The sequence below is a fragment of the Polypterus senegalus genome, chromosome 1 (assembly GCF_016835505.1).
Source record: "Polypterus senegalus isolate Bchr_013 chromosome 1, ASM1683550v1, whole genome shotgun sequence".
In the NCBI taxonomy this organism is placed as follows: domain Eukaryota; kingdom Metazoa; phylum Chordata; class Cladistia; order Polypteriformes; family Polypteridae; genus Polypterus; species Polypterus senegalus.
The window spans coordinates 22,453,259-22,468,149 of NC_053154.1; positions in this window are offsets into that span (position 1 = coordinate 22,453,259).

The window sequence follows — 14,891 nt, forward strand, 5'->3', positions numbered from 1 at the left end:
GAACTGAAAAGGACAACACAATGAAGAGCATAGCTCGGCAGCCATATTGAGACAGGCAATGCGGCCTGTTCTGAAGAAAGCTGACCACAAATGAGGACTTAACTGGAGACATTTTATGTAACAAACAAGTCATCTGTGTGCCGCCTGAAACTACACATCACCATTTATCAGGTTGGTTGCCAATATTCAAATGTACTTTACATATTGCTATTATTTATGAATATTATCAATAATACATTATTTAAAGTGTAACTTAACTCCTGCTTGTCTTTTACTACACCTAATTGTCTGAGGTTATATACATGTAAAAGGGAAGATGGGGAGAAATTATATGGTACAATACGTTATAAACAGTGGTAAGTCTGTGAGATGTGAGGATTTCTGACAAAGGCTACATATTAATAATAAAAAAGGGGAAAGCACAGCAATATATTACTCTATCAAGACAAAACACTGGGTATTTTCTGGGACTGTCCCATGGTGTCAGCTTCCTGGTCTACCATATCTGACTCTGTTTTTACTAGTCTCTATGTATTAATACTACATTCTTGCATCATATATTCCTCATCCTGGACCTGTCTACTCTTTCCCTCACTTCTGTCCAATACAGATTTTCCTCTCTGAGCACAATTGCTGATAAATTAGTGTTGGCCTCTTGTTGGAAATTCTCTGATTCTCTCTCTCAACTTTTGGTAATTGCCTGAAAGATCTAAAGCTCTGTGGTGTGGATCACTGGTTCATCCAAATCAATATGATCCTCTCAGCTGTCCTCTGTATGCACTGCAGAGTCTTGCGCTTACGGGCTATGCTGTTCCCAAACCACACAGTGATACATATAACAAAGATATTAATAAAAGAATCAAGGAGCAGACAAACTACTACAAAACAACTTTTAACAAGGGGGCAGGAATAGAGTTCAGCAAACAAGCATCAGAATTTAGCTGGATAACAGCACAAGTAAGGACTGTCACAGAGACCTCCGAAAACCTACCAAAGAAATGACAAGAGCAGGGCTACTCTGCACAAAAAAGTGTTCAACATCATCATTGGCCGCTGTAAATCTGAATATAAGCATGACACCTGAGCGGGACTGAAGGAGTGACAACAGCAGGGCTACGCTGTGTGAAAGCTGTAGGCTTGAATTGTTTCCTAACATTTCTAATCTTTGTTTGAAAGTGCCATAGGTCCCACTTTTCACTTCCACATTCCCTCAGTTTACATTCTTTTCTGACTTTGGTTGTTTTTTTTTTTGTTTTTTTTTATTGTTCATTGAAATTCCAGATATCCAATAAATATCTGTTTGTGCACAGCTCTCTTAAGATCCTGCCACAGATTTCAATGGGGTTGAGGTCTGAAGGTTGACTTAACCTTTCCAAAACCATGACTTTCTTCTTTTTTCATTCTTCAGTTGTAGATTCGCTGGAGGGCTGATCATTAATGCCTTGTTGCATAATCCAATTTTGGATAAGCTTTACTTGTCAGACGGCTGGAATCAAATTAATTCCTTTAAAGTGCACAAGTGTTGGATCTGCAGCTGTATAACAACACCAAATCTTCACTACTCCACCACCATTCTTGACAGTTCAACCCAGAGGACCTTGAAGGTTCAGAAGTCTTGTAGTTTACCTAAGGCATATTGCATTGGTTTTTTTTTTCTGAGGAACATGCTTTCTCCTGGCCACCTTTCCATGAAAGTCATACTTGTTTATTCTTTTCCTGATTGTCAGAAACTCCAACATTTACATTTACAGAGTCATGCAAGTCCCAAGCTGGAATACCAAGTTCAGAAGATATCAGCAACTGTTTGAATATAAATAATCCCTTCTCTATGGAGAATGAAATACTAGACCCTTCTTTGAAAATGGGCTTATAACCCTTCCAAAACTAATAAAGAACAACCATTCCTTCTCCGAGGCAATTGTAGATGCCTTTCATCCATATCATGGTGTTACCACAGACCTTAAAGCTTCAAACTGAACTGCCAAATGCTTCAGCTCTTACTGTGATTATTCAGGGATCGAATAACCATTATTAGGAACCCCATACTTTCCCAGCACCACCACTGTATCCCTTGAGGAATACGGTCATACACCTTCTCTAAGTTTACAAAACATATGTAGACTGATTGGGGTAAAAGGCTTGTCCACCATTCCACAGACTAGACAGAATCACCAGCTTATAGTGCTGGAAAGGTCTTAGTGCCCCTGTGACCCACAGAGCCATTTTGTCCAGAACAAAAGCTTCTGGTAGGGCCTTCCAAGACAAAATTGGTGCCAGGTGAGGGGTCAGACAAAGAGAGATTCATAGCCCCTAATGATACAGCTCCATAAAGATAAAAAGAGCACCTCATCCAGTGAGGGGTTCCTGGGGTCTCCTCCTGGAGCCAGATCTGGGAAAAGTGCCCACAGGTGAGTGTCTGATGGCCAGGGCTACCGCCGGGCCTGGTTGAGCTCATCCCGAAAATGCACCAGGGGACTGCCTTCCTGTGGATCCATCACCTGCAGGAGGAACAGGAGACGGGTACAATGTGACTTGGGTGACAGTCGAAGGCAGAGGTCTTGGCAGAGCAGAACCCAGACACATAAACTGACTCTTGGAAAATGGAATGTCACCTCATTTGGGGATGGAGGAGCCACAGTAGTGAGTAAGGAGGAAAAATACTAGCTAGATATAGTTGGACTCAATTCCACTCACTGAAATAATTCTCAAACCAAACACCTCGAAGGAGGCTGGAGTTGCCCAGGGGGTAAGGCATTGGAAAAAAGTGAGCTTCCTTCTGAATCCCTACCTGGTCGATGCCATGGTGGAGTTTTTCCTAGACATCAAGAGGACTGCTTCTTTGCGGCTTAAGGTCATGAAGTGGAGTACTTTGACTGCCATATGTGCCTATTAACCAAATGTCAGTTCAAAAGTACCAGGCCTTCTTGTAGTCCCTGGAGGGTATCCTGGAAAGGGTACCAGCTCTCAGTTCTATAGTTGTGTTGGAAGACTTCAACACTGACATGGGTAATGATGGAGACACCTAGAGACGTGTGATTGGAAGGAACGTCCTCCCTCATCTAATCTCGAGCAATGTTTTGTTATTGGTCCTCTGTGCTAGGTATTGTTTGTTCATAACGAATTCCATGTTTTAGCATAAGGTGACTCCAGAGCACCTTAGGACAAAAATCTCTAATCAATTTCATAACTGTATCAACTGATGTCCTAAGTACATGTTCCAGATGGGCCAACTCAGGAAGAAGTCACACTCTTAGTGATCCGAGATGTGCCGAGGGACCACTTGACAGTTAATGGTGAGTTTTTGGGCCATTGTTATGACATTTCTAACTTTATGTCACTGTTTCATACAAATTTTACAAACCTTTCCTTCACATGAAGATCAATTGACAAATAAGAGGTTTGTTGGCATATGTTCCAGACACTAAGGTGAACAGCGGGACAGAGTTGTCAACTGATTACCACCTGGTGGTGAGCTGAGTCAGATGATTGGGGAGATGCCCGGACAGATATGGAAAGCCCATGAGAATTGTGAGGGTAGCCTTGGAACATTTGGTAGAGGCCCCTGTCCAGAAGACTTTCAACTCCACCCTCTGAAAGAGCTTTTTCTAGGAAAGGCCAGGGACATAGAGTCGAATGGGACTTGTTCAAAGCCTCCATTGTGGAAGCGGCTGCAAAGAGCTGCGGCCTAAAGGCCATCAGTACCTGTCGATGTGGCAACCCAAGGACCCAATGGTGAACAGCTGAGGTGAGGGATGCCATCAGGCTGAAAAAGGAAGGCTTCCATATATGGCTATCACGGGATACTCCTGAAGCAGCAGCAGAAAGGTACCAACAGGCCAAAATGGGGAATAGTGTTGGTGGTCAGGGAAGCAAAAACCTGGGTGGGGAGGAGTTCATAGAGACCAAAGAAAGTAATTATCGATCAGGCTCAAAGAGGTTCCGGTTAACCATCAGGCAAGAATGCATGGATTCACTTAGGCTGTTCTCAACAAGGTTGGAAAAGTGCTGACCTGGACTAAGGATGTTGTCTGGAGTTGGATGGAACACTTTGAGGAGCTCCTGAACCTGATGGACATGCATTCTGTAGAGGGCCAGAAGCTGATGGGGGATCAATGCCCATTTTCTTGATCGAGGTGACTGAGGTAGTCAAGTAACTCTGCAGCGCCAAGGCTCTGGGGTGATTGAGATCAGCCCATAAATGCTGAGGACTCTGGACAATGTTGGACTGTCATGGCTGACACACCTATTCAATGTTGATTCATGAACGGGAGCAGTGCCTCTGGAGTGGCAGACCTGGGTGGTGGTCCCCCTTTTTAAAAATGGGGACAAGAGTATGTGTTGCAATTATCTGAGAATTAAATGACTCGGCCTCCATGGGAAAGCTTATGCCAGGGTACTAGAAAGGAGACTCCACCCAGAGGTCAAACCTCAGATCTAGGAGTAGCAATGTGGAGTCAATCCAGGCCATGGAGTGGTAGATCAGCATTGTCATCCATTTTGTATAATAATAAAACATTAACACTTCCATTTACAGGTACTACACCTTTTCAACTGATATCAAAGTAGTAAGTGTGTACTTACTTTTTCACACATGGGCAGCAAAAATTGGCTTATTTTTTTGTTTTCACTACCTCCAAATTAGAAACTTTTTTAGACACCTCCCACCAACATCTATTCCGGAAAATATATTGATCACTCTTTAGGACTCAGACAGCATTTCTGTAATATATAAAACGTTTTTACAGTCCCCCTCCCTTTCAAAGATCCCAGAGTACAGTGGGAAAAGGATCTCTTACTCAACATTTCAGAAAAGGAATGGAAGGCAGCCATGGCTAAAATTTACTCAAGCTCCATATGCGCAAAGCATATAATTATTCCAGCGGTGGGCTGGCGCCCTGCCCGGGGTTTGTTTCCTGCTTTGCACCCTGTGTTGGCTGGGATTGGCTCCAGCAGACCCCCTTGACCCTGTTGTTAGGATATAGTGGGTTGGATAATGGATGGATGGATATAATTATTCAACTTAAAATTATATATCGAGTGCAACTCTCCCGTTTAAAATTGTCCAAAATGTTTCTAGGGCAAGATCCAACCTGCGAACGTTGCAATCAAGTTCCAGCCTCACTGGGCTACATGTTTTGGGCCTGCACCAAATTAACATCATTTTAGACCAAAATCTTTAAATGCCTATCAGACAGCCTTGGTGTCAAAATCCCTCCTAATCCATTAACAGCTGTGTTTGGTGGGCTCACATAGGGGCTTAAAGTGGAGAAGGACAAGCAAACTGTGATTGCCTTTACTACACTATTGGCACGTAGACTTATCTTGCTTAACTGGAAGAATCCTAACTCACCTGTTTTAAGTCAGTGAGTAACTGATGTTTAAGGGCTCATTTATACTTCACACTCAGAACGCGTACGCGCCCGCATCATAGCTGCCATGCATTCCCAGCGTTCATTTCATGTCCTCTGAGCAGGTCTTCAGAAATTAGCGTGACGCGTGCGCGAGTTGCAGTACCAGCAAAAAGTCGGGGGGGCACAGTGTGCTAAAAGTCGGAATGTGACATTAGTGCCTCTGGTTACTATCTACATGCGACAGAAAGCCTCTATGCAGATCCTACAGGATGAATGCTTCGATGTGGTGAAGCAAAATGCCGACATACAGATGCTTTCGTGGTGCTTTTATATTCAAGCATCGCATATTCCCGATCGTAATGACACGATACATTTTAAAAGTCTCACATACCATCTTTTGTGCCGTCGTTTTTTGCAACTTAACAGCAACATAATTAATAGTGCTGTATTTGAGCCACTGAGAAAAAATAAAGAACACGGTGAAAACATGTATTTTGTGATTAAAGTGGAAATTTCGGCTTTAATCTCGAAATGTCCACTTTAACCTCGTAGTTTACTTTATCATTAAAGCAGACCATCGTAAACGTCATCCCAGTTTTTAATCGCTACGAGCTTCTTGGACCTGACAGCAGGTAAAGTAAAACAATAAAAAATAGATGGCACTCCCTGCACATTTAGAATCTTTAGATCTGTACTTGATACCACTTCATGATGAAATCCTTTAAAGTGTGTATGTTACATTTTACATATAATTTAGTTTAAATAATGAATACCGTTAATAATTACACACATGGGGGTGTCACGGTGGTGGAGCGATAGCACTGCTGTCTCGCAGGGAGTTATGTTGCTGGTATTTCCTGCTTGTATTCCACACTGTGCTCCGGTTTCCTTCCAAAGATATGCAGATTTGGGGATTTGGTGCCACTAAAATGACGCTAGTGTGCTTGTATTCACCTTGCGATGAGCGGAGACCTCCTCAAGGGACTGTTTCTCACTTCAGCCCAATACTTGCTGGAATGGACACATCCCTGGATTGATGGATTTAATCAATAAACATCCTTTTCAGAGATATTGCGGTAAGGTGTCATCAGAATTTAATAGGTGTTCTAGGCAATTCACAACACAGAGAAGCCGAACATGTTCTCACCGTGATAATATCTCACACTGCCACCTGGTGGATTCCTTCAGATTTACGTAAAGTACGTGCGCAAGTATGAACACTACAACGCTTGCGTAGCAGGAGCGTCCGCTGCAGCATGCGTCGCGTTGCTTCGTGTGAAGTATAACTCCAGCCTTATACTATTTGAAATTGGAAAAGATCAAATTCACAAAACTTTTTCAAAACTTGGCAGGATCTTATCAATAACATATTAGAATAAGTATTTAAATTGAGGAAGTGGATTGTCTTCCTTTTTTTTAATTCTATTTATTTATTTATTTATTTATTTATTCTTCCTACTATCAAAATTTTACTCTGCTGGCCTAGCTGTCTTTCTCATGGGTTGATTTGTTTCAAACCTAGTTTTGCAAAACTTGACTTGCTTGTATGGGATGTTATTTGATTTTAATAAAATGTTAAAAAAAATAATAACAGTCAAACACAGGATCCTACAAACCTACACAATCCAAATCAGAGTCACAAGGATTGCGAGCCCACCCTGTAAGCTTTGGATACAATACAGTAAATGACTGAAGGTCCAACTCCTGCACACACCCACGCTCACATAGCAAAGTAAAATCTGTTAGGTGTTGTTTCCTTGGCATTGCATATTAGATTTCCTTAATTTAATAAACAACTGTTAAATATTCCTTGATACATAACACCAGAGAATTAAAAGAGGGTGTACATTCCTGACTATTTCACATTGCTGTATATAAAGCTGTTAACATACGGCAACAGGCAACCCAGTAGCTGCTAGTTCTTCTAATTTAGATCACATTTTTGGAGTCTGGTGGTCACTTTCACCTGGTGCCTTCATACTTTGTTCATGTTATCCTCATCCTGGAGGTAACCTGAAGGTGGGTATGACAAATGGCTTACTGTCAGTAAAGTCTCAAATGGCAGCAAAGAATGTTTTGGAGAGAAAGAGAAATAAAATGAGAGAAGCAGATGTTTTTTGTTGTAAGGAATGAGCTTATGCGAGTGAGCCCATGATTGTCTAGTCAAAACAAGAAAGCAGGAACACTTTGATTTGGTGTTTATATCTTTTTTTCTGTCAATTGTATTTGTTCCATGTGCTATAATTTGGAATGGTGCTCTGCCGTGGAAAATTGATTTTTTCTTTGGACAATTTCAAAAACCATTCTTTCATAATCTTTAACAATGGAATAGAATGCCCACCAGAGGGTGCTTTGGTACTGTTCTTACTGTTTGGTCCATAACAAGTACATGGAAAAGACATTTAGATGCCTTAAGGCTTATCCTGATCATCACAAAAGAAACACATCCTGGAAATGAGACATGATGAACATACACAGGAGGAATAACTAGATTTTTCTGGGAAATGGTTCAGCCAGACGAGAGGTAAAACAGGGATCTCCAACTCTGGTCCCGGAGGGCCCCAGTTGCTGCAGGTTTTCATTCTAACCCTTTTCTTAATTAATGACCTGTTGTTGCTGCTAATTAACTTGATTTGAATTAATTTGAATTGACTTGTTCTTGAAGACTCCTTTATTGTTTCTCTTTCCTTAATTAGCATCCATACAATAATGAGATACAAAATGAACCAACATGTGACCAGCAAACTGTGACAATCATACACTATCTGAAAATAAAGAAAAATGAAGGTCTCGGGAATGTTGATCTGGTGAGGTCTACAAAACATTTTACCAGTGCTCTTAGAAAACAATTTTGTAAATGTCTGCTATTGCACAATGAGAGCAGCAACAAGCCATGGAATTAAAGAAAGGGTTTAATTAACAACAAGAATTGGTGCCTAATTAAGCAACTGGTTGGAGTGAAACTGGTTGGAGTTTGAATCCCTGACTTAGGTGGTCTTCTGTTGGCTCCCTCAATTTACATTTCATTTTTGTTTGGGTGTCATTTAAGGAACGAAACAAAGCAATTCAGAGGAACAATGAAGACATTCAGTGGAACAAATCTTAAAAAAACAAGTCAATTAAAATGAATTCAAAAGAAGTTAATTAGGAGAAAATACAGGTCACTAATTAAGAAAAGGATTAGAATGAAGGTCTGCAGCCACTGGGACCCTCCAGGACCGGAGCTGGGGAGTTAAAAGACACCACGTTCAGTCACATGTCCCAAAAGGCGCATACAAAGTTGACCAGAGCGATGGATAGGCAGTCCTCCTGTGATTACTGAAACAAGTGCAACCCCACCTGAGAGGGCGTACATAATATTTAAGAGAAGATCTTGCCTCTGTTAACTGAACTGTTGGAAACTTGTGAAGGGTAAACTTCGCACAAACAAATGGAAGTTTTTCTTCAAACAAAGAACCGCAGACACACAGAATAAGTAACCAAGTAGTGTGGTAGACAGTTGGACTTTAGGGACTCTCAAAACGAGACTTGATCTTTTATTAGAATAATTAAGTGGATAGAACTGGCAAGCATTGTTGGACTGAATGGCCTGTTCTTGATTGTTTTAATGTTCTAATGAAGACGTACAGTATATTAGCTCTTAGCCTTATTGATGTTCATTTTCTAAAGGCATTTCCCACTCTGTCAACCTAGAAAAGAGGACAGCCTTATTGATGATTATGGCCTGCCGATCACAAAAATTACCTTAAAGTTTTCCTATCACATACCGTTTCATTGCAATCGCCTCTTTTAGTGATTTCTTCTCATAAGTATCCACAACAACTTGAACTGGAATGTCTGTGATGACTTAAAATTTGTGGCACTGCTGCTACGAATGAAGATTTATATACGCCCCCTAAGTCTTGTGAATGTGACTACCATGCTAAAGAGTCTCATTACATTAAAAAGAACTGGTGTGGCACATAAACTGCTTGTCAACCCAACAAGGATATTTTTGCCCCCTTCTTCATATAAAATACAGACTGATAAAAAGTTTTATGAAAGTGATGAACAGGAAAGGTGAGAGATTTCGATATTCGAGACAATGTTTCCAGAAATAACTTATGCCAGTATTAAGGAAGGCATTTTTAGCTAAAATCAGACGTAAAATCATTCAGTGTGTTTACATGAACATCCATAATCGGGTGTGACAGTAGGGGGCGCTATTGCTCCCTTGAACCCTCAGGTACCACGCCAAACACCAGGTAAAAGTCCAATAATTATTATCTTTATTATAGTAACTAGCAGAATACCCGCGCTTCGCAGGAGAAGTAGTGTGTTAAAGAAGTTATGACAAAGAAAAGGAAAAATTTTAAAAATAACGTAACATTCTTTGCCTGAAAGAAAGTGAACGAAATAAGTATAATTGTAATAAACAAACAAAACAACAGCAGCAAAGCCGTGGATTAAATAAAGGAAATGGGTACTTGAACAGTAAACTAAGTGTAAAATATGTACACAATAAGTATAATAATCGTAACAAATGAACAATAAAACAGCGCAGAATAAAAAGGTTGCCTGCTATAAGCAAGGATAAATGACTTTCAGATATGTCGTTCGTTTATAAAACAGCGCAGAAGCTGTGAGAAAGCTGCTTCCTTGTTGAAGCAAGGAAACCAATAAAGACACAGCAGCGAAGAATGGCCTTAATATGGGAAGCCAGTCAATTACATGGGAGGCGTGGTGAGTTGCGCAGCAGCCTTACATACAGTATGAATATGCTAAGTGTTGACTAAATAGAAGTTGAAAAGATATATTTTTTCAAATGTGATCGCACAATTCAAACTTTCTGCGTTAACCTCATATTTTTTCATACGTCTCAAACCAAGGGGATGTGAGGCTAAAATGAATCGGTAAGCACACGTACATACTCAGTACATCCCCTCTTGGGAATCGAACGCCGCCGCTAGAGGCGAAGGCTCTACTATTGTGCCACAGCATGTAGTTTGTCTATTTGAGCGTAGCAGTGTAATTCGGTTTTGTTCAGCACTCTTTGGAACTGTTGCTCTTTGTCTGCGCACTGCGTCAGTTCACGGAGCGCTGAATATGGTTTTATATGTCACTCGCTCACTTCTAATTGTTTCACTGCCTTCTTAATTATATAATGTATGTTTTCTTCATCGGTTTTTGGAGTTCTTCCTGGTTTTCTACGTACTGCGTGATTACGTGGGAGGCATGATGATGTCACATGAAACTCCGCCCCTCCATGGCTTTCGAGCTCAACTCCATTATTACAGTATATGCAGAAAAATAGGTTCCAGTTATGACCATTACGTGTAGAATTTCAAAATGAAACCTGCCCAACTTTTGTAAGGAAGCTGTAAGGAATGAGCCTGCCAAATTTCAGCCTTCTACCTACATGGGAAGTTAGAGAATTAGTGATGAGTCAGTGAGTCAGTCAGTGAGTCAGACAGTGAGTCAGTCAGTGAGTCAGTGAGGGCTTTGCCTTTTATTAGTAAAGATAATGTGCACCAAGCACCACTAATCCACACTACTACCATACAATAATTCAATAATCAGTCAATCCTCCACTCCTCCCAGCAGCTCTGTCGCACTTCCTCCCAACTCCGGCTCGTCGTCTTTTCTGGGTCAACTCCACATCTTCCTTCCTCCAGTGCCCTGGAAGTACTGTGGACTTCTGTCCTCGTGACCCCGAAGTACTTCCGGGGTGGCGTAATCATAAAAGTCCCCGGGTTCTTGGTGAGCTCCCCCTAGTGGCACCCACGGTACCCAACTGGGCTGAAGAGACAGACTCCATATCCCATGCTGCCCTGCGGGAATCCAAGGATTTATTTCTATCCAGGGGAGCTGCCATCTAGCGTAGGGCTGTTCGATATAACGATATATATCGGATGACAATATGAAAACGTCTATCGCTGCACATTACGATATCGTTTGTTTCGTGGTGTCGCAAAATAAACTGTTTACGGCAATATTTTTTTCATTGTTTTGATGGCCACCACGTGGATGCAGACACACTAGCATGGCTGATGAAGATGAGGCAACACCAGGTAGCTCCACACAGAAGGACCTTGTTCCTAAACGAGGGGCTACCTCTGTAGTATGGAGATGGTTTGGATTTGAAGAGTCTGACACGGACCAGAAAACGGTACTATGCAAATTATGCTGCAAACCGATCGCTACCACAGACTCCAACACGACAAACCTCTTCTACCACCTCCGCAAAAAGCACGTGAGTGAGCATGCAGAGAGTTTACAACTGAGAGGCAGGCCACGTAGGATATTACAGTTGTAAAGGTACTATTTAAACGAGCATGTTAAAAGCTTGGAAGATTAATTGCTACCAAAACAATTTGCTTAAGGCATAATTTTCCCTGCAGCGCTTGCTGTCAGCGTTAATCTTGTTAAAATTACGCTTACACCACAAATGATTAACGGCAAATCTCCGTTAACAAGTTAGCGGATCGCCCTGCTTGGGGCTGGACGGCATCAACACGTTAGCCGCCCAGTCCCACGCACGGGGCTGATCAGCTGTAACTCATTAACGGAGATTTGCCACACTACGATGTGCAAAGTAACATTTTACTAGAATGTAGCCTAAAAATATTATATTTAATATTATATATTTAATATATTTTTGTCGTAAGCCTTATTGCTGCTACAGTTTGAAGTACAATGTTTACATTTGGTTTTGACAGTTAATGTTAGACTTGTATTTATTTTGTTTAAAGGGTTTATTGGCCTTATATAGTTTAGTTGTTAGTGCTTTGATCCTTTTATATTTAATATATGTTGTGAGAGTTATTGCTGCTACAGTTCACATTTTGTTTATGTCAGGCATTTTATATAGCAGTATTTTACATTGGGCCTTTAGTAATTTGTTTTTGAAAAGTGTTTTATATTTGATACATTAACATTTTATGTTTACATTCTAAGTCAAACATTTGCTCAAATGCTCTAAATAAAAGAACAGAAATAATTACAAGTTGAGTACTTCTCGATTTTGATTTTTTTAATTTAAATGAAAAAAAAAAGGAGTGGTGATTATATAAACTATTCACTCAATACAAAGAAAATGTACTATATCATGATATCAGGATATGAAATGAAATATCGGGATATAAGATTTTGGTCATATCGCACAGCCCTAATCTAGCGTTCTGGGGGATGTAGTGTCCTTTAGAGGCTGTTTTTCCCAGTTGAGGGATGTCCTGTCCGGAATGAAATGTCGGCTGTCCTTCACACGGGTTAATAACCTGATTAAACCAGAAACCTGATTTCTCAATAATGTGCATTCTTCTAGAGTTCTCCTTTGGCAAAAAGTTCCAGCATTATTAAAGTGCATAAAAAAAGACTTCAACTTTATCATTGGCTGCCTGAGTGGGACTGAAGAAGTGACAACAGCATGCAGAGTGAAAGCTGCGGTTTTAAATGTTTCTGAACATTTCTAATATTTGTTTGAAAGTGCTTTAGGTTCCTCTTTTTTACTTCCACCTTCCATCAGTTCACATTCATTTTTGGCTTTGTTTTTGTTTAATTTGGTTGGGGAAATACGGTCAACTCCTCTGAACCTTGTTTAAGTTCATTGACATCTGTTTTCATCTGCTGTCACACACGTGCACATGGGAGGCAGCTAAAAGGCTCAAAAAGGAGGTAGTTCAACTCCAGACTGCACTGATCCTTACTCTTTTTCATCGGCACACCGTCCATGGGAAATTTCACGAGGATGTGATGACATCAGTTCCCCTGCCTGACTTTAAAGCCACCATGTTTCCCTGTCTGTTTGTTCTTGTTCTGGTCTGAAGTCTGGAAAACTTTGAACCACAACCTTCACTTTTGGCAACCAATTTCGAGTATACAGGAGGCTGCCCTCAAACCTTTTTCTGTGTTCATTTGAATCCTTTCTCACTGTTTAAGTATAGCTCTTTTAAGGTCCTGCCACAGATTTCATTGGGATTAACATTTGGATGTTGACTTGGCCATTCCAAAATCTTGACTTTCTTATTTGTTGTTGTTCACTTCTTCCTGGGTATGATGTTTATCTGCATCCAGACACTGTAGAAAAACCTCACACTGTTCCAGTGTGCTGAGGTGTCACCCATTACACAGCTACAATCGGTCCCAGTCCAGATGGTTTGTCATGTGGTGGGTGCCGCAGTCCACTGTAAAATCAGAACATGCTCCCAACCTCTCTCTCTCTGTCTCTCTTTCACCTGTTGATTCGCTGGAGGACTCGTCATCAATTTCTTGTTGCATAATCCAATTTCGGATAAGACAGAATTCTGATTTCTCAATAATCCACATTTACATGTGAAAGTGATCCGCTGGAGTTCTCCTTACAAGAGAAAGAGAGCAAGTTACTTCTTATCTATCCTTTTTATCCCCATGACTGTAAGTGCCAACAAAGCAATAAGCTCCTTAGCCACAATAACTTGCAATAATATAAAATCAAGGTTAAAGCTAATTTACGACAAACACTCTACTTTTGTTTTTTTCATTGTCTCATCCCTCAGAAAACCTACCATGAAGAATAAAAACTTTGGACGGTGTTTTCTCTTGCCCGGACGGGAGTCACCAGGGCCCCCCTCTGGAGCCAGGCCTGGATACATGTCTCGATGGCGAGCGCCTGGTGGCCGGGCCTACACCCATGGGGCTCAGCCAGGCACAGCCCAAAGAGGCAACATGGGTCCCCCTTCCCATGGGCTCACCAGCTGTAGGAGGTGCCAAGGAGGTTGGGTGCAGTGTGAGTTGGGTGGTGGCCGAAGGCGGGGACCTTGGCGGTCTGATCCTCGGCTACAGAAGCTGGCTCTTGGGACATGGAATGTCACCTCTCTGAAGGAGGAGGAGCCTGAGCTAATGTGCGAGGTTGTGAGGTTCCAGTTAGATATAGTCGGACTCACCTCGACGCACAGCTTAGACTCTGGAACCATTCTCCTTGAGAGGGGCTGGACTCTCTACCACTCTGAAGTTGCCCCCAGTGAGAGGCGCAGAGCGGGTGTGGGCATACTTATTGCACCCTGACTTGAAGCCTGTTCATTGGGGTTTACCCCAGTAGACGAGAGTGTAGCCTCCCTCCGCCTTCAGGTGGGGGGACGGGTCCTAACTGTTGTTTGTGCGTATGCGACGAGCAGCATTCTGGAGTACCCACCCTTTTTGGAATCCCTGGAGGGGGTGCTAGAGGGCATACCTTCTGGGGACTCTGCTCTGCTGGGAGACTTCAATGCTTATGTGGGCAATGACAGTGAGACCTGGAAGGGCGTGACTGGAAGGAATGGCCCCCCCGATCTGAACCTGAGCGGTGTTTTGTTATTGGTCTTCTGTGCTCATCATGGATTGTCCATAACAAACGCCATGTTCAAGCATAAGGGTGTTCATATGTGCACCTGGAACCAGGATACCCTAGGCCTTTGTGGTCGTATCGTCAGACTTGCGGCCACATGTCTTGGACACTCGGGTGAAGAGCTGTCAACTGACCACCACCTTGTGGTGAGTTGACTTCGATAGTGGGAGAGGATGCCGGTCAGGCCTGGTAGGCCCAAA